General features: G+C 35.7%; 1 long non-coding RNA gene across 1 annotated transcript in view; it reads right to left on the bottom strand.

Moving 5' to 3' along the window:
- Positions 1–2,946: 2,946 nt before the first annotated feature.
- The window catches only part of LOC132368486 (uncharacterized), a 301,292-nt gene continuing 282,638 nt past the window's right edge, over positions 2,947–21,600 (bottom strand). The window contains exon 5 of the long non-coding RNA XR_009504099.1: positions 2,947–3,001. This is a non-coding gene — a long non-coding RNA (uncharacterized LOC132368486). The remainder of the gene's footprint in view (positions 3,002–21,600) is intronic.

Raw genomic sequence — 21,600 nt, 5'->3', positions numbered from 1 at the left:
GACCTATACTCTGAAAACTATAAAAAACTGATGAAGAAATTTGAAAATGATACAAAAAAATGGAAAGATACACATGTTCTTGGATTGGAAGAAATAATATTGTTAAGATGTCCATACAACTCAAAGCAATCTACAGGGTTAATGCAATTTCTATCAAAATACCCATGACATTTTTCACAGAACTGGAACACATAATTCTAAAATTTATATGGGCCCATAAAAGACCCTGAATTGCCAAACCAATCTTGAGAAAAAGAGAACAAAGCTGGAAGTATCATGGTCCCTGACTTCAGACTATACTACAAAGCTACAGTAATCAAAACAGCATGGTGCTGGCACAAAAACAGACACATTGATCAATGGAACAGAATAGAGAGCCCAGAAATAAACCCACAAACTTAAGGTAGATTAATCTATGACAAAGGAGGCAGAATATACAATGGAGAAAAGACAAATTCTTCAATAAGTGGTGTTGTGAAAACTGGACAGCCACATGGAAAAGAATGAAATCAGAACTTTTTCTCACATCACATACAAAAATTAATTCAAAATGGATAGAAGACCAAAATGTAAGACCTGAAACCATAAAACTCTTAGAAGAGAATATAGGCAGAACACTCTTTAACATAAATTGTAGCAATATTTTTTTGGATCTGTCTCCTAAGGCAAAAGAAATATAACAAAAGATGAACAACTGAGACCTAATTAAACTTAAAAGCTTTTGCACAGCAAAGAAAACCATCAACAAAATGAAAAGACAACCTACTAAATGGAAGAAAATATTTGCAAATGATATGTCCTATAAGGGGTTAATATTCAAAATTTATAAACAGCTCATACAACTCAATATATTAAAAAAAAGAACAACCCAATTTTAAAAATTGGCATAAGACCTGAATAGACATTTTTCCAAAGAAGATATACAGATGACCAACAAACACATAAAAATATTCTCAACATCGGTAAACATCAGAGAAATGCAAATCAAAACCACAATGAGGTATCATCTCACACCTATCAGAATGGCCATCATCAATAAGTCTACAAACAGCAAATGTTGGCAAGGTTGTGGAGAAAAGGCAACCCTAGTATGCTGTTGGTGGGAATGTCAATTGGTACAGCCACTATGGAATACAGTATGGAGGTTCCTCAAAAAACTAAAAACTACCAATGATCCAGCAATTCCACTTCTGGATATATATCTGAAGAAAACAAAAACTCTAATTCAAAAAGATACACACACCTCAATGTTCATAGCAGCATAATTTATAATAGCCAATATATGGAAGCAAACTGTCCATCAACAAATGAATGAATATATATATATATATATATATATATATATATATATATATATATATTTATGATGTTTTGTGTTGCTTCTGTAAGCACCTGGCATTCAGATTTTTTTATTACAGCATAACTCAGCTTATCTTGATTAATATAACACTAACCTTTAATCCACATCTTCTCCTATTCTTAATTTTAATGTATCACTTGATAGGCTGGAGTTTATCATCTTTTTTTTTCAAGAGATCTTGACAGTTATCTTATTGCAACATTAGCCATGCTTGAGAACATCAGTCAACAACAGCCATGCTTCTGTTGCCTTTATAAACTTGGTTGAGTATGTAGTTACTGGGTCAAGCTTTCTCCCATCATTTTTAGAGATTGATACGTGTCTTCTGGTTGAGTGTGAGAACATGTAAGAAGTCTGAAGACAACCTTCATTTCTTCCTCATGCATTATTTTCTTTTTCTGCTTGGATTCCTATACAACACTTTTTAAAACCATTTTGTTCAGTAATTTACAATGTTGTGAATTGTTTTTGGATGGCAGACTTGGCTTTTAAGATTTGAAAATTCTTCTCAATCTTTATTTCATGAGAGTTTTCTTATACTATAACTTGGACTATGTTTTTCTTTCCCACTAGTTTTGTTTTCATCTTCAGGATCCCATTATAATATTCCTTTTGTCCTTATTACATCTCTATCATGTTAGTAATAATCACTGTTATGTTATTCTCTTTTATTTATCTGTTACCTGTTACCATGCCTATAGTGTCTTCAGTCGTTATTCTATTTTTGTTATTTTAAGTGTGACTTTCATGTCTGGACTATTTTTATCTTATATGTTTCCACTGAATTTTTATTTTCTTCTGAGTTCTACCAGTTCATTTTACGTATTTTCTATTGTCGTATAATCTCCTCCCAGAACCTTTTCACCTGGTCTTTAAGCTCTTTTTTAAAAAGCAATCACACACACACACACACACACACACACACTAGAATACTATTAAGCTGTAAAAAAGAAGGAAATCCTGCCATTCGCAACAATATAGACAGACCATGAGGGCATTATGGTAAGTGAAATAAGTCAGACAGAGAAACACATATCCTGTATGATCTCACTTATAGGTGGAATTTAAAAACATAAACAACAAAACAATCTTGTAAAAAGAGAGATCAGATTTATGGTTACCAAATGTGGGGGTGGGGCAATTGAGTTAAAGTGATGAAAAGATACCAACTTCCAGTTATAAGATAAATAAGTGCTGGGGATGTCACGTACAACACAATGACATTAACATGATAGCTAACACTGCTGTATGGTATATTTGAAAATTGCTAAGAGAGTAAATCCTAAGACTTCTCTTTACAAGGGAAAAAACATTTTTTAATCTATATGAGATTATGGATGTTAACTAAACTTGTGTGGTAATCATTTCACGATATACAGAAGTCAAGTCATTACGCTGCACACCTTAAACTTATACAGTCAATCATATCTCAATAAAACTGAATGAAAGAAAGGAACTAGTTCAGATAAAGTCATGAATTGAGAATATTAACAAAAGCATCAACTTTACTCACCTTTTAAATGTAAAGACTTATATGGAAATGGATAATCCTGTTCAGGTTGGTGTTTAATAAACACATATTTTAAGGCAAATGTTCCACAGAGATTGTTACTTTGTTCTCCAAAATATAATCTTTAATTCCTAAAAACAAACCAAAAAAGCAATCACATTGTCTATAATTTGTTTGAGAATAGTGAGAACTATTTCTTTGAACCCTTCTTTTTCTTTGGGAAACTCCTCTATTCTTTTTGTAATGTGTATTTGCATTACCTTTCATTTATGTTTTTCCTTTTTTAAAAAAATATTTGCCACCTCATTGACCTAGCTTTGATGTAGTATAGCAATATACCTTATTGTGCATCCACTTCAAGGATGGATCAAGACATGGAATGAATTCAGTTTATGTTAACAACTATGTCCATTATGTATCCTATCTTCAACTTTTTAGCACAAACCTATGCCAGTAAATAACGCAATTTTGAAATTGAAGTTTCCTCTTTCTACCAAGTGTGCAACTTTGAATAGAAGTTTTCTAAGAAGTCTGAGGTCAACTTCGGCCATCTCACAAATATTCTTTGCAGATAAGCTTACTGATTTTGCTAAGACAACATTAAACTTTTTCAAAGTACGAAAAAGTTGTACTTTGTGAAATTCTACTTATCATAGCCTAACGTCCAAATTTCTTGGTCCTATCAAAATTTTCATCAAAACTGTTGATGTAGCTAACTCAGTGGTATTTTTTAATCTCTGTTTTCATCAGCTACAGTAGAAAAAGCCCAAAATAATTATTTTCTTTGTTAATTTCTCCTATAATTTCTAAACCACAGCTTAAACATTCTAAGCAATAATGTTTGAGTTATAATTACAAATGTGAATGCTTATTCCTGTTGGAAAACATAATTCTTACTGTATCCAATAGACTTTAAAAAAAAAAACATGCCATTGTGAAAAGCTTTTAATTTGGGGGCAATTTTATGATCTAAAACATTTCAGAAATAAATCTTTGACATTTTGACATGTTAATACCATTTTTAAGTTAAAATATTTCTTTACTTTTTAAAGTTTTAATTTGCCTTGTTCTTGGTTTTCTACCTAGTTCTCTTTATGGTTTGTTTTATAAAGATGATTTAAATTATACTCTTTCAGCACAGATAGGTTTTGTTTGCATATGATGCATGAAGGAACATTCTTCACATCCACAGAAAAAAATATACACTATAATATTTTTCTTAAATGAGCAGTTCTCTCACTCTTTCATCCCCCTCACTTTTTGATGGAAATATGTATCTAGAATAGGCATCAAGAATATTTTATTTCCTATTTAACACTAGATTAAGAAAAAAACCATGAGTATAATGATAAAATACAACTGAAACTTAGTGTCAGGGAGGGGTGGAGTTTGTAGCAAACTAGACTCAATATGTTCCATCTAAAGGGGGAAGTCACAGCCTCTTGTTGCAGCAGGGACTGAGATGTATTGTTGCCAGATCTCTCACTTTAAAAGAAGCTGGAATTCAGCGTTTCTAATAAACCTCCTAATTCTTACACGTTGGCAACTGAATTAAAACTTAAGACCTATGACTCAAGGGGAGAAAAAAGAAAATAGATGAGAAAAATGGGATGAAATATATAAAATATGATGAGATAAAAATAAATTAGTCAAGAAAGAATTGCAAAGACATAAAAAATGCAATTCAAAAATTTGAATAACTATTTGGATGCAGTAAAGAACAGTAATGTCATCCAGAAAACCTAAGCAGTGACCAAAATGATTTTGAAAATTTCTCCTGGCATGCAGAATAAAAAGAAAAGTGAAGACCATGACTAGTAAAAAGGATGATCTATATGCAGAATAAAGATTAAAGATTTAAACTAACAGTTATGATCTCTGAATTTGGAACAACAACAAAAAAGATAACTGAAAAGAAACTATAATCAAAGACAAAACTGAAGACAATTTCCAATTTGACAGATCACTTAGGTATCATGTTAGATTATTTTCTAAAAATGTCACCAAATATCCATCCACTTCAAATCTACACACTTTACCACTCCTCTCATCAATAGGTGGATTCCATTTCTCCATCCCTAAATCTGAGACGTCCCTGTAACTTACTTTGACCAACAGAATGTGGTATAACTGATAATATGCCAGGCCTCAGGAGGCCTTGTGTGCTTCTATTCTCTTTCCTGATACACCATCATCACCATGTGAAAAAGCCCAAGCTAGCCTACTGAAGAATGTACATCAGAGGAAAATCATCCTACCTGAGGCCAACTCTCAGTGAACCTGCTAGGTGATCTCCATCACCTGAGCAATTCTAAAGAAGAACAGCCAAGCCTAACTCCTATCATCAGAACTACCCAGCTGACCCATAGATGTCCAAGGAATAATTAAATGCTTATTGTTTTAAGTCTCTAAACAACAGAGCAGTTTGTTAATGCAGCAATAGCCCACTGATACAGGTTGTACCACATAGACCAAGCGCAATGAATAGAAATATATTTACACCTAGATGAAAGCATAAACTATGTAAAGAAAAATATTCTATAAGCAACCAGATGGTAGAAGAGGATGAGCATGAAGAAAGAAGAGGAGAAGGAATGAGAAGAGTGGAGAGGAGAAAATATGCTATAATAGTCATAATATTAGATGGCCTTCTATTTCTCTTCTGAAAAAGTAAATGCAGAAACAAATTCAAGATAAAATGTGCGAAGTTAGAAGAAAACATATGCTACAAAACTATTATACTCAACCAAGTTTGTATATTCAGATGACAGAAAAATAGTTTACATATGCAAGGATACAGGAATTATACTTTCCATCTGAGAGGGGGAAAACTTACTGAAGATGTACTTTTGAGGTGATAAATTACAAATAATGCCATTAATAGTTTCAAAATGCTATTTTTTAAAGACTACAATTTACCAATTTAAAATGTCCCTTCATTTTCCTTCAAAATAAGAAAATAAATAACATTATTTTTATTAAACAATTACTTCTGTGCCAAGTACTATGCTTGTACTTTACATACAGAATCTAAGGCTTAAAACATTCCTGAAAATTAAAATTAAATCCTAATTTAATAAGAACATTAATAATGGAAAAGTCATGGCATAAAATAATTGTTAATCAGCATTGACAATGGCTTAAAAGTGACTTATCAAATAATAATTGTAATTTTGGGGCCCAAATGTAACATCAATGCTAAAAATTGCTACTCAAGGAGAAGATGTCATAATGTTCTGAATCCAAAAGTCTATAGTGTATATTAAAAATACCGGGAAAATAAAGTGTAGAAGGAATAATGATATGCTAGGTTCCTCATCTTGTGGATTTCTCCTTAATTTGGTAGAGAAATATTTATTTTAAAATTCATGATCAATTAAAAACATAATATATATTTTTTAAAGTTACTGGATAACTAGCAAAGAAAAAAATCCATATAGCAAAAATCAGAAAACAAAATGACAATCAAATATAAACAAAACACAAGAAAACAGATGGCAAAAGTAAAACTAAGCATATCACATGTTAGTAAACATGGATGGTTTACACTCCTCCATAAAAATGAAAGATTTTCTAATTGCTTTAAAAATATTTAATCCATAGCTGGGATATATCTGAAAAATTAGACAGAAATTTTGAACATAAAAGCAAATGGGAGATTTATTAGACAAATATTACTATAAATACAGTCACAATATTAAGTTCACGGTGAATACTTTTTTTTTTTCTTTTTGAGGTGAATACTTTTATATGTATAATATAAAAAGATAACATAAAAAATAACCCATAAAGTCATAAACATTTACACAGAACATGTCAAAATATCTAAATATATGAAGGAAAAACTAGAACTATAAGAAAAATTGATAGCAGCATAATTTTATAAGAAATAATACCTCTTATGCCTGGGAAAACTATCATGGGGATTTACATTCTGTTAAAAGTAAAGCAGTTTTGGAGAAGGTATTTCAAAAAAATCCAGAGAAAGAACGAGAGTTGTTTTCTGAGGGTTGAAAACTAATTATTGGAGGAGTTTACGGGCAAAGTACTCTTATATGTTTATAGAAGGCCTTGTTAAAAGACAAGGATAGATTCTAAACTACCAGAAGTGGTTTAATAAAGAAGGAAATGTAAACTGGGATGGCTGTTGTTTCAACTCATCTAACTAGGAGATTCTAGAGCTGAAAGAGGAAGAAGGCTGGTAGGTCTCAAAACCCTACTCAGCAAATAACCAACTCCCAGATTATTATCCATCCATTTGATTCTGGATAGGAAAGCAACAGCAGCAGCCAAGAGTGATAAGTAATATCGGGACAGTGGCATAACTGAGCCTAAGTGGGGAGCCATAAGTAAGGAATCCTGATTGCCTGGCTGGCCTCTGGACAACCCCACCCCTTGGCTATTAGAAGCAGCTGTCCTAATAAGAGTAGGACTGAAGTATAAAAGACTTCTGGTGACAAGCTTGGGTGTTGGGAGAGACCTGGAGAGTGGAGGTGGATGGAGGAGCAAGGAATGATCTTGAGGTGCTCACCCCCATACACATCCAGAATGTTTTTTAAGAACACAAAAATACATAAATAAAATAAAATTATTTCAAAAAATTAAAAAATAAAAAAACAGCTTTATAAAAAGAACACAAAGCAAGACTTGGACTTTTGCTCTTTTTTCCCTCCTTCCCCAAAGCAATATTACCACCCAACATACTACTGAAGCCAGAGAACAATGCGGGGGGTGGGAAGCCACATTATAAATAGAATGACTTACACAGGGAAATTAACTAATGGAATGAACAGAACAGATATTCAAAATGGGATATTGGAAACATGGTGTAAGAACAAGCAGTTCTGGACAGAATCTTATTTGAGATATTAGGATGAAATAAATGTATCATTACTGAAATAGAGACCTCAATGGATGGGTTGAATAAAAGAATATAAAACACTGGAAAATCAGTTATAAGCTGGGCAGAGAAGTTGAAGAACTCTCCCAGAATGTATCAACAAGGAATAAAATAATGATATATATGTATATATAAATTATGAATTCAAAAACCTGAAAAAATAACGAGCCAGAATTTCCCAGAATTAAAGAAAGATATATCAGACCTCTGGCTGAATAAATGCAAAAAAGTGTGCCAAAAGGGTAAATAAGAAAAAAAAAATAATTTAAAGTAAAAAAATTTAAAACCTCAACTAAGCATATTATAGTGAGATTTGAAACATAAAACTAAGAGAATATGCTGAAAGTTTCTGGAGAGAAAAAGAGAATCACCTAAAAATGAACACGAATCTGACTAATGTTAGACTTTTTAACAGCAACGCTGGACACATGAAGACTATGGAGTAATATCTTTCTGATAAGTCCAAATGAAATTATTTAAATTACTTTTTCATTTTATTTTATTTTTTCAGTACTCCAGCCATCTCCACCACTCCTTCCACTTGGGAACTATTGCAATAGCCTACCTACTGCATGCACTATGTCACAACACATTAATGTATGCCTTACATGGCAGTGTAAATGGTATTCTCAATCCTCAATTAGAGCTTGTTACCTTCTAATTAAAATGCATCACCTTGGGGAAAACATCTAAAATCCCAACATGGCTTAAGGCACTGTCTGGTCTAGTCAAGCACCTCTGAATGCTGCCTGATATGAGAATCCCCAGGGAGGTTTGTACCACTGCATGGGCCCTGCTTACATAGTTCTCCTTGAAGGGCCTGGGGCTGCCCCCAGCTCCCCAAGTGACTCTGAAGGCAGACAGTTCAGAAACCCTGATCTTGCCCTCGTGGCCTCTCCAGCCCCACCCCTTCCTTGTGCCCCTTCAGTGCTCCTGCTGCACACCTCTCCTTCTGTGCCTTGAACATGTCATTCTCCTCCTTGCTCCAGGCTTTGCACGGGCTGTGCCTCCATCCTGGGACACTCCCATACCCTTTCATCAGGGTCACTCCTGCTCTGCCTTCAGATCTAGCTCACGCCTCACTTGCTCAGGGTACCCTTTTCCCATCTTCCTAAGTCTCTCTCATATGTCTTAGAGACTTATAGCAAGTGATATATCTCCTTAACAGCACTTAAGACATTGGATACAGCTTAATTATTTGTATGAGTCTTTCACAAAACTCTCTTCTTCTCATTGTGAGCTCCATGGGATTAAGGAATATGTCACTTTTCTTATTTAGTATTGCATAGTTTTCAACTAATGCAGTGCTGCCTAACAGTTGTTGAATGAACGAGTGAATTAATCAATGACAACTACAAACCTAAAACCAGTAAACATCTTAAATTCCCATATGCCTTGGTTGCAAGTCATATACAAATTTATTATATTTTGTGCATATATGATTGTAAAGGTGTGGTAAATCTAGTGGGTAGATGAGCTAATGAATGATATGAGGCTATATTTTGAGTAGCACAAATATCATTTCGATGTTACTGAAAAATTATACAATTATTTTTCCCATGTTTGTTAAAAAAACATATAAACGTTTTCCTTTTCCAGAGAAAAATCATGATTGCAAACCTAATGCTCTGTGAACTCAAAGCTAGAAACATATCTATAATAGAAAATATTTCCATGTTTTTGAGACCCTTTCTTAATTATTTTCTACCATTATTTTTCTAAAATCACTTTGATACAAAATGTCATTTCAAGATCATTTAAAAAAGAAGAGCAAAGAATGTTAATTCATTTGTAAAATAAGAATTAAGTGAACAATCTATTCATGAAGTGTCTTCAAGGGCGATAAGTAAGAAATAAAGAATACAGGTTGTCAAAATGAATCATTAACTTCTCCAAATCCAGGAAATTCAAGTTTAACAAAAAATCCACAATTTAATCACCATCGCACTTTGAAAAATAAAGGCAACAGACAGCCTATTTGAATGGCATCTGTCTTAGATTGCAAACATCATCAGGAAAATCATGAGGGTAATCAGTAAAGGACCGACTTGAGCAACCAAGAGAAGTATAATATTTAGTGGATCACATTTTATCAAAGAAAATTGAGAATAGTTGATCCATAATACGTGACACTCAGACCCTGAAATACCACTGACTCTTCCAGGTATGAAGAAAGTACTTCTCAGAAAATCCTCATCATACATGGAACTAGCATTTTTCTTGTGAAAGCAGAAAACCTGTGCTGTAAAGAGCTAAAGATCATGGAGGCAAAGGGCTCACAGTAATCTATATGTGTATTTACCCATATATAAAATTGTGCTATGCTTGTTTTTTTATTTGATTTTTAATGAAAATGAATAATTTTATATATTCATTACTATGCAGTTATTTTCACTTAACTTTTTTCTAATTATTAATGCATATTCATGTAATTTTAACACAAATAGGACAGTATAAAGTATTTTACTTTTTGGTCTAAGCAGTCTTCTCTTTTTTACTCATGTCCCTTTTTCTCTCCTCCTCTTCTTTTCCACCCTGGGCTGCCATACATGGTGGTACAAATTGCTACCTGCAAACATCAGATCACACTGAGATCTATACATTAGTTACCTATTGCTACATAACAATATTACCACAAACTTGGCAACTAAACAATCCAAGTTTATCATCTCACAGTTCCTGTGGGTCAGGAGTCATGGTGTGACTTAGTTGGACCCTCTGCTTAGGGTCTCACAAGCCTGCAATCTAGGTGTCATCCAGGGCTGCAGCATCATCTGGAGGCTCGACTGGGGAATTATCTGCTTCCCTGATTGCATAGGTGTTGGCAGCATTCAGTTCCTTAGGGCTGTAGGTCTGAGAGCTTCACTTTTTTTTGTGGCTGTTGGCCAGAGACCATCTTCAGCAACTCACCTGTGGTATTTGTCACGTGGGGTTCTGCAACATGGCTACATGCTTCCTCACAGTCAATGAGGGTAAAAGAGATTCCAGAAAGAAGGGAACTACAACCTTAAGTAACGTAATCACATACATTTAATCACCTTTGCTGTATCACATTATATTGTAGAAGCAAATCAGATTCCTCCTACACATAAGAAGAGGAAATTGAAGAAGGACATGAACACTAGAAAGCAAGAAACATGGAGGGCACTTAAAACTCTGTCCACCACAGTTTATATAAATGATACCCCTCGAATTACACAGTGCATAATCTGTGTGGCCATATGCAGCTGTCATTTTCATCAGTATCAGTATCCCTTCACTGCCACCAAATAACTCATGGTAAGAATCGGATGCGTATCTTTCCCTACTTTTCCCTTGCTTACATAATAATGTATACATATGTAAGAGAAATTTTTGTTAAGGCTTGTTTTACGAATAGAGGTTATATTATGCGGTCTCTTCTCTATTGCTTTTCTCACTTAGTAATATTTCATAGGAAACATTCCAAGTCAACTGATACAGCTCTACTATATTTTTCTAATGGCTATACAATATTCCAAAATGTGGATACATAATAATTTATCTAATCTTTCCATTGCTGAAAAATTACTCAGTTGTTTTATTTTTTCCTCCCCTCAAGTGAACATACAAATATATTTATTGCATGTACATATATATAACATATATTCATATATATCTACCTATAAGAATATATGTTCTTATAGATGGTTTCTCTCTTCCTGGGAGATGGAGTCTCAGAACTGGGTTGCTGAATTAAAGGGTATGTGTATTATATTTTAATAGATGGGGCCAGGTTCCTTCCAAATTGGCTTTAACAATCCACACTGTCATAAGCAAGGCATGAAAATACCTTCTCTTAACATCCTCCATAACAATAAGCATCTTAACTCTTTTAAAAATTATTACCAGTCTAATAGATGCAAAGCATAGTTCATGTTACTTTAATTTGCATTGTCCAGGATACTCTGAGTTGGAAAATCTTGTAAATGTTCTTTCATTTATTGAAGACATATGTACTGAATGCCTACTATATTCCTACACACTGCTCTACAACAGGGAATACAGCACATCATATACATGATATATATATATATATATATATATATATATATATATATATATATATATAGTCAGCATGAAATTTTGCTCAAATGAGGGTAACATATAATTATAATAAGTTGTTAATGGAGGTTATAGTACTATAGAAAACATTCAGCAACTTTTAGAAGTTCATATAAGGAAGATAATCATTATTCATATTTTGTGATGAAAACAAACTTTCTTACCTCCAACATTTCAAAAAGTTTTAGGTGGAGTTAGAGGTTGTCAGCCTATTTGAATCTAGTACTGTTTAAAAGACTAGGAGACATAAATTACATTTCAGTGGTGGGAATGGGGATGGGGCAATATTCCATTATATAGTGAGGTAATATTCCAAGTCATGGAATTAAGTTAGTGGGAATAGGTGCCAGAATTGTAAACAAACAAACAGAAAAGGTATGAAGGAATGTGTGTGCGATGGGAGTTGGGGGGAACACAGGAGTACCTCTTAAGGATCTTGAATACAAACTTTGTGGAATGTTTAAAACAATGGGTGTAAGAAGAAGAGCATGCAGAATAAGCTGAATGACAAAGAGACAAAGGGACTTGGGCAACCAACAAATTGGAAAATGGCATCACTATCAAGATCAGAAGTGAATGAAGTGGACTCGGTCTAAGATGGTGAAGAGCTCCTACTCCAAATACAGGAGAACAGGAAGCAGGGCCTCAGTAGACCCTGAATCTGCCAGCACCTTGATCTTGGACTTCCAGCTTCCAGAACTGTGAGAAATAAATATTTTTCCTTAAAGCCACCCAGTCTATGATAATTTGTTATAGCAGCCCGAACAGACTAAGACACAGACTTAGCCAATACATAAGAATAACAATAATCACTTCTCCAGCATCTTCTATGGGAAACGGTGTAGGATCCTCTCACGGAGAGAGGGGTCCTAGAGGAAAGCGCCCTTGAGCCTTGACACTTCTTAAATCCTGCCTTTTGCAACATTACTATGTTTTTTTCTTCGTCAAAAGTGTATTCAAATTAGGTTAATTAGTTAATATCACAAATAGTTAATTAATTCACTTTCTTAGAAACAAAAGTAACTTTTTAAAAAAAGTCTGGATAACTTCCTGCTCTGTCTCATAGAAGAGAGTAATGTAAACAAGCCATTTTAGAGACGGCTATGAAAAGTTGGAGATGCCATGACTGCCTTTGCACATTATAGTGAAACTTAAAGCACTTTCCTTTCTATGCTCCCATATGGAATTGTCAAGTTAAATACTATATGGTGATAAACTATTCCAAGCAATTAAAAACAAATAAGACGGGTGTCTCACATGAGACTTGGAAAGTGAATACTATGTTCTTGGAAGAAACATCCAAACTACACTGAGGACATAAAGATCGAAAGTACAGTTAGAAAGAAAGTAAACATTCATGAATAAAAACTAATTAATCATTTCTTGTCCTCAAAAAGGTCAAAGATCTACATTAAACGAGAGGGTATAAAACAAGCATGTGCTATGTATTGGACTTCATTCCTCCTGGTAAAGACTGGTGCAGTCTCAAACTTGATTTAAAATTTAGGAGTTGGGAATTCCCTGGTGGTCCAATGGTTAGGACTCGGCACATTCACTGCCAGGACCCGGGTTCAATCCCTGGTTGAGGAACTAAGCTCCCACAAGCTGCACAGTGCAGCCAGAAAAAAAATTAAAATAAAATTTAGGGGGTTTGTTTTCAATCCCCAAAAGGTACTGGATGGAGGAAATAGAGGCAATAATATTTCTGTACCATGGCATTTTCTTTTTTGAGTGCAATAAGTAGAAATCACTTTGTTTCTAAATGAGTAAAGAGAAAAAAATTTACAAAACAATAATGTAAACATATTTATAGTGCTTTTTATTCTTTGTGAATTTGACAGACGTGACTAACCTGCCTTCGTAAGGCAGGAAACCCCACATTTTTCTGAGTTCTTAAACATCTGTGAAAACATCTTTTACACCTATTCACCTATGATATTTAAAAAAGGTATCATGGTGTTCTGATAGAGCCTGAAAAAAATGAACTTTTATGGAACCTATCTTAATTCGTGAGTTAATTTGATTCTGGGGACCAGCCATGTATTAATTCATTGAACACATATCAAGTGCCTACTTTGTGCCACATATGTTCAAGGCATTCAGGGCTATAATGAGGTAAACGCATTCACCAAATGGTAAAAATGAAAGTCTGAAAACACCATGTGCTGTGAAAATGTGGAACAGAGGAATTTACATACACTGCTAGAAGATATGTACACTGGCAAAAAGTTTAGAGCAGTCCATCCTCCTTATTCACAGACTCTGTTTGTGAATTTGCCTACTCACTAAAATTTATTTGTAGCCCCCAAGTCAATACTCAAGGTGCTTTTGCAGTCATGTGTGGGCATGCACAGAACAGTGAAAACTGTGAGTTGTCCAATGCACATGTTCCCAGCTGACGTCAAACGGGGTAACACTCTGTCTTCTTGTTTCAGCTCCACTCACTGTAAACAAGTGTCCTTTTGCAGTCTATTTAATGCCATGTTTTTCACATTTTTGTGCCTCTTTTTGGTGATTTTGCTGTTTAACATGGCCCTTAAAGATAATGCTGAGGTGCTGTCTACTGTTGCTAAATATTAATAGGCTGTGATAGGTCTGATGGAGAAAATGTGTGTGTTAGACAAGCTTGTTGTTGGCCATGAGTTAACTATTAATGAACCAACATTATATATTAAATAAGGTGTCTTTAAACAGAAACACATAAATTAGGGTTATGTATTGATTGGTTGATGAAAATGTGACCAGAGGCTCACAGGAACCTAACCCTGTATTTCCCCTAGGAGCAATGGCTCAGTATTCGCTGATTCAGTGTTTGCAGTGACTTTACAGAACATAACCAACACAAATAAGAATCTACTGTATTGCCTTATTCCTATGTACATTATCACTTCATTGGCAATGTCTTTTTCTACAAGAGAAGCAAAGCTGGTCATTTCCCTTAATTATAACAAAATATCACTCTCCAAAGAGACTGTGTGCTTCTTGCCATTACTTTCCTCAAAACCAGCCCCTCAAAGTCTGAAAATTCACAGACATTATGACACTTGTCCTTCATTCTTGAAGAAGAGGGAAGCACCTTTAACTTGAGATTAGACAAGAAAGAAGAATGAAAGGAACAAAGGGCTTCACAGACTAACAGGACTAATAGGTCCTGTGGCCTGCTTCTGACCAGTGGAGAGATGCTCCTATTTCTATTCCTTGGCTTCCTTTTCTTCTGCACCTCATTGGAACTCAAACTCCAAGTCCCCATAGCACTATTCTCCATGATACCATTCCATGACTCTGACTTTCCACATTCAAAATTAAGGAGAGTGACTTGGAGGGAGAGGAGGTGAGATATTTTAATCACCAGATGGAACCTGAGCATAAAACAAAAAACCCATTGCCAAGTTGAAAATAATAACAGCAGCTAATACATATTGATTTTTCCTACGTGCCCAGTACTATGTTAAACATCTTATATGGACTACTTTATTTAATCCTCACAGATGCTAAGAGTATCCATATTTTAGAGGTGAGGAAAATGAGGTTAAGTGAATGTTCAAGGTCACATAACTAGGAAGTGGTAGGACTTGGATTCGAATCTGGTCAGTCTAGTTTCAGAGCGTTCTCTTACACCACTCCCGTTTGCTCCCTCTCACAGGATTATAAATTTCCTAGTCAAACCTAAGACTTGAAACTCCCTTAACAGAAATACTCATCTGAGGCCTAGTGCAGCAGAGCTGAGCAAAGCAAAATAGAACAGAACTTAGCTACTTTCCTGCTTCTTCTCATCACATGGGTGTGGACTGTTTTTTCTTTTGTGGGGGGTTTCTAAGTTAATTTTTAAATTATATAAAGAGACTGGAATTATTTTTCTCATTTTCAGAAACCCATCAAATGAGTGACATTGAACTACGTGTCTCCCACCGAGGAGAGTAACTTAGAGACAATTTGACACACAGGCGATGTGGGCTAGAGGTGGGGAAAGCTAGTGTCTTTCTAAAATTGCATTTGTTGATCATAAGCATGCGACCAGGGAAAAAAGTAAGCCTCCCACTGATCACCTGTGGAGAAGGGGGCTCGCACTTCTATTTTCCTTGGCCTTGACTCCTTGGAGCAGCTCAGTGTTCACACTGGTCACATTTCAGTGTGAACACCGGATTTACCCTTCCTCTTCTCTGGGAGCTTTCGGAACAGTCTCATACATATGCCTAGCAGGAACCTCTACTGATCTGAACAGCTTGATCATACAGGTGGCCACATACTGGTCGCCTTGGATGCCTGGCTCCGAGAGAGAAGGGAACCCTGTCAAGGTGGGGTGCTAAGCATACCTGAGAGTAAGTGGGTGCATTGTTGGTCTTATACAAAAGGATGGCCTAGGAAGATTTAAGTAATTTGAAATACACTATCAAGTTACATTTAATAAAATTACTGTGTTTTTCATTGTTCAGGACATTGTTCTATAACATATAATCCTGTATACAAGCTCATGTTCTCTGATAATGTGTAGTGCTACACATACCGTTTAGGTCCATAGAAATAAATTTACTAAAACCTCTGTGTTTGTAGGTACAAATAATTTATTACTGACTTCCTTTTCCAACTAGATGTTGTAAACAGATGGGATTCATTGGCCACCAGATATTTGCCTCTTCTAGGTGAGATATTATCGAGGTATTTATAAACCACTTTTTTAAAGGGACTCTGGTAGATAAGACCAGTTGTAGCATGTTTGATGTTTTGAGAGTAAGATAAGCAGAAAAGAGTTAATGAAACACAAATGGAAACTGTAGTTTATCCAGATGGAAATAGGCTGTAAAACTGTTTTTTATCTGAGTTGGGTTTTGGGGGGTGCTAGAATCTTGTCTCCACTGATCAGGAAGCTTGCACACTGGCCAAACTGGAAGGGCTCTACAACAGCACCTCTAGGGAATCCTTAATATCGGGATCTTCATGAAAATGGTCAAGTGTTTGCTGACCGTGACTCATGCCAAGCTTTGAACTAAGAGCTGTTTGCATTTTACATTGGCTAGACAGGGACACATGGGAACCTCAGACAGACTAATGCTTTGCTTCAACTTCAAGCAGATATTTTTAAAGTGTTCATTCAATATTTTATTCAGAGTCAAAGCATGAGGGAAGAGCAAAGAAGGAAAACCACTGGTGGCAACTTCTCTGTTATCCCGGCAATTGACCTTTGGCTCTAAATTTACATATCTCATTTCTCAAAACTAGCAAAGAACATTTTTAGAGTATTTATTATTACTGGGGTATGCTCATTGGGGTGTCTCACCTACACACAAAAGCTCCAAGGGGCTTATTCAAAAATTCCTGTTACTAATTACAGAAGTTTCTCTAGAGTTGAGTGACATTTCTAGAAATCTTGCTCACATACAAGTACCTGATCTCCTTTCCTTGTGAGATCTCTGGCCAGCATTCCATCTTATCATGCAATAACTTAATCACAATCACTATGACTGAAAATACCCTTCAATGCATTGGTGCTGACCTCCACTCACTCCTCGGTGGGTGAGGGGACTAGACTGTGTGACAATATCCACACCCCTTGTTACCTTGTTTCCTTTGTTGCTGATTCTCTTCTGTGAGACCTATAGGTCTGCAGTTTTTCATTTTGTGATGGGTCGTTGTTTTCACATTCCAGGCCCCTGTAGATAGTATTTACATAATCCTCAATCTTTGCATCTGCAAGTGCTCAAAACTCACTGTAAGTGCTGTCTTTTGGAAGGCTTCATTTCTTTCCATCGTGCTTTTACAAAACATGGACTTCCTGGATTTTTTGGTTGATCTTTGGGAAAGTTTTGGTCATTTTACTTGGTCCAGCAGACATTTATCTTCCTTAAATTTTCCTTCTCTCTACCAGCTGCATTCTCTATCCTCTGTGCAGTTGATGGAAGAGGTATTTGGAATCCCTTTCTTTGCTTTCTTGAGGTCAAGCTTGCTCTGTGCCACTATGTGTCATTAAGGAGCATCATTATACCCTACTAGCTAATTAATAGCACACTCATGCTACTATGTAATTATATCCAATATTGTTTTGCTACACATAACCACACACCTATAAAAGGTTTTCCCTTAGCCAACTTTCTGTGAACACAATGACAAAAAACTTCAGCTGAAAGGAAGGTCATGACTTTTTTTTTTTTTTTTTTTTCAGATTTTGAGTCTGTAATTGTAACAGATATTCCTGAAACAGAGAAATCATGGATTTGGAAAATTCTTCATATTAAGTATTCTTTTCTATGTTCCAAACTTTCATAAATTCCACTGGCTATTAGAGAACTACACTGGTATCTATTATTTATGAAAAGCATATAAAGGCAGCTGACTGATTCCCTAAGCAGTAAAAGTATAACTCTGAATCTGAGGTCTCGGCAGACTATCCTTCACAACGTTAGAGAAACTGGAATTGACCACGCTTTAGTTCAAAGCCCCCACTCTGGGGAGTACTGCTGGGTTGCAGATCCCAGATGATTCCTGGGAAGGGGCTTTTGGTCACTTCAGCTCATTCCTGAGACTTCTTCTTTTTTTTTTTTTTTTACAGAAAAGCTCAGCAAAGCAGCAGGTCATGTAAATCAAATGTGTTCTGTAGACTTCAGCGCCATTAGGCTGGGAGCTACGATGGGACAAGAAAGAAAAAAGGGAAGCACAGGGACTCACATTTACTGAGTTCCTACTCTCTGTGTTAGACTTGGTCTTTAATAATTATAGAAAACTTCTAGATTAGTTTGAATTTCATTAAGAGGAATTAGTTTAAGCCAAACAGATTCATGTACTTTAACCAATAAAGAAACTTTCCCCAACAAAACTATTATCCCAAACTTTGTGAACAACCATGGGTTTGCTATACCAAATTAATAGTTTTCTATGTAATTTATGTGCTAATTTCAATTTCAATTTCACTGTCAATCCCATCTGTTATTGCTTCAATCCTGAATTAATGAGGCAAGTTAGAGCTGGAAAATGTCACATCATCTGAGGGCATTGTTCTTTTCTAAGGTCGTATAAAATGAAAGAGTACTTTTGTCATAATTCAACAATCCATCCCATTTTATAGAGTCATAACATGTTAGAGCTGGAAGGTTTATAATATATCATCAAATCCAGATTTACAGGTAAGGAAACAGGTCCAAGGAGGTAAAGTGATTCATTCAAGTTTTTGTAGCCATTGTTCCTTATCCATTGCTTTTAGTTTTACAAGGCCTAGATGTAACCTTTAATTCATCTGAATGCTACATTCTACTACTCTTCATAGGTAGATTTAGGGCTCCTCATCTTTCCAATGTTCCTGCTGAAGTAAAGAAGGACTTGAGTTGCTTCACTCCTCTTCTTAACACTTAACGGATTCTATTTAGTCAGGGCTTGCTATGTGCCGGTCATTGTGTTAATACTTTAATATGCGTTACCACACTTAATCTCCATACAGATAGGAAAACTGAGGCACTGAGGGTTGGTTACCTGCCCAAAGTAGCATAGCTATTAAGGTGGAAGAGCAGAGTTCAGAGACTTGGGGATTATGCTCTTAGCTACTGTGCTGTGCTGCCTCCTTCTGCTATGCTGACCCGGATTAGAAGCTTCAGCACTCACCTCTGAGTTCACAGCTCCACCCTCCTCCAGTATCCTTGTTTCATTAAAGAGATTCCTGCCAACAAGCTTCTGAGCTAGACTCTCCTCTCGAGGTTCAAGAAGTAGGATGCATTGTCTCTTTTGATTGCCCTTCTGAATTCTTTCCTAGCAAATCTGTCTCACTTCCCAGCAAGAAGTCTGACTTGGCTTTTTTTTTTTTTTTTTTTTTCTTTTTCTGTCTGTCTGCCTTCCCCAAATCCTCAGCCTGAAGGCTGGCACACTGCTGCTCTGACCAGGGCCCAGGAAGAGCTGCTGGCTGGGAACATTCACTTACTGATCATTCAGAAAGCAAAGGAAGCACTGAAGGAAATGGGAATCAAGATGGACAGGAGCCAGGTCATCAGCATTGTGCATCTCATGCTGAGGAGCTTGGATCAGATCTTCTGGCTGATAGGAAACAGCTGAAGATCTGTCAGCAGGAAAGTGATAGGTCTGACTCTCAGAGGGAGAAAGAGTTCTCTAGAAGTGTGGAGAACATTTGGAGAGAGATGAGGCAGAATGAACCTCTCTCTCCTCCTTTGCCTCTCTGTCCAATTGATGGACATCTGGGTTCTTCCCTGCCTCGAACATTTGCATACAATCTTTGTGTGTGGAAATATGTTTTCATTTCTTTTGGATAAATACCTAGGATTGGGATCCCTGGACTGTATGGTACGCATATATTTAACTTTATTAGAAATTGCCCAACTGTTTTCCAAGTGGTTGTACCATTTTATAATCTCACCAGCAATGTATGAAAGTTCCAGTTATTCTACATCCTGTCAGCACTTGGCAATGTCAATCTGCTAAATTTAGCCAATCTAGTGAATTAATGTGAAGTAACTCAATTTAGTTTTAACTTGTATATCCTTAATGGTTAATAATATTAAGAACTTTTTATGTGGCAATTGATACTCTTCTGTGAAGCTAAATCTTTTCCACATTTTTAATTGCATCATCTTCTTATTATTGAGTTCTGAATTTAAAAAATTTTCCCTGTACAACATGCACATATTATTAAATATGTATCTGCAAATATTTTATGCCAGTCTAGTGACTTGCATTCTCAGCTTCCCTTACAATGACTTTCAAAGGGCAGAATTTTAATTTTGACAAAGTCCAACTTATCTTTTATCTTTGCAGTTCATGCTTTTGATCCTAAGAAATGTTTGCCTAACCCAAGGTCACAATGATTTTCTCCTGTGTTTACTTCAGAAAGTTTTATAATTTTAGTTCTTATATTGAGGTCAATGATACATTTTGAGTTTATTTTCATGTATGGCACTAGATAAGAGGAGGGATTTATTATTTTGCATATGAATGTGCTATTATTCCAGTACCATTTATTAGAAAGACTATTCTTTTCCCAACTGAATTACCCTGGAACCTCTGTCCCCAATCAGTTGACCACACATGTCTTCTGTATTTCTGGATTAATTATTCTGTTACATTGATCTATATTTTTATCCTTATGATGCTATTTCCTCTCATGTTTACCTTTTATTTAATACTTGAACTATTTTTTGTTTTTTGCTTTTTACTACATTTCTGTGCAGGAGAGGTAATATAGAAGGCCTGACACTGCTCTCCTTAGAAAAACCTGCTTGCAAGCTTGGCTCTTGGGTAGCATCTGGGAGCTTTGATTTCAGGAGTGTTCCCACCATTCCTAACTCATAAGAGTGATTCACTACACCTAAAATGTACAAACAGTACAGTTATGCTGAACACCCGATTTCCTTTTGGAAGTCTGGAATTCTGGTGTGTGCTAGGTAGTCAGTGCCTACCTGACCAATCCCCAACGAAAATCTTGGGCACTCTCTAATGAGTTTCCCTGGTAGACAGTGCACACATGTTGCCACAATTCATTACTGGAGGAATTAAGCATGTCCTGGGTGACATCTCAGGAAAGGACTCTTGGAGGCTTATGCCTGGTTTCCTCTTCATTTTGCCCCATGTGCCTTTTCCCTTTGCTAATTTTACCATCTCTCTTTGCTGTAATAATCCATTCCTGTATACATATATAAGACAGTGTCTGTCTTATCTCCCTATTTAGATTATGAATTCTTTCTAGGACAGAGATCATAGCTTAACTGTCATAGCTTAAAGCGGCCCATGGTGTCTTATACGTGGCAGATATCTAAT

Source organism: Balaenoptera ricei, chromosome 7, assembly GCF_028023285.1.
Source record: "Balaenoptera ricei isolate mBalRic1 chromosome 7, mBalRic1.hap2, whole genome shotgun sequence".
NCBI classification, from domain to species: domain Eukaryota; kingdom Metazoa; phylum Chordata; class Mammalia; order Artiodactyla; family Balaenopteridae; genus Balaenoptera; species Balaenoptera ricei.
The sequence above is the reverse complement of the archived record's forward strand: the minus strand, read 5'-3'. Positions and strand labels throughout refer to the sequence as shown.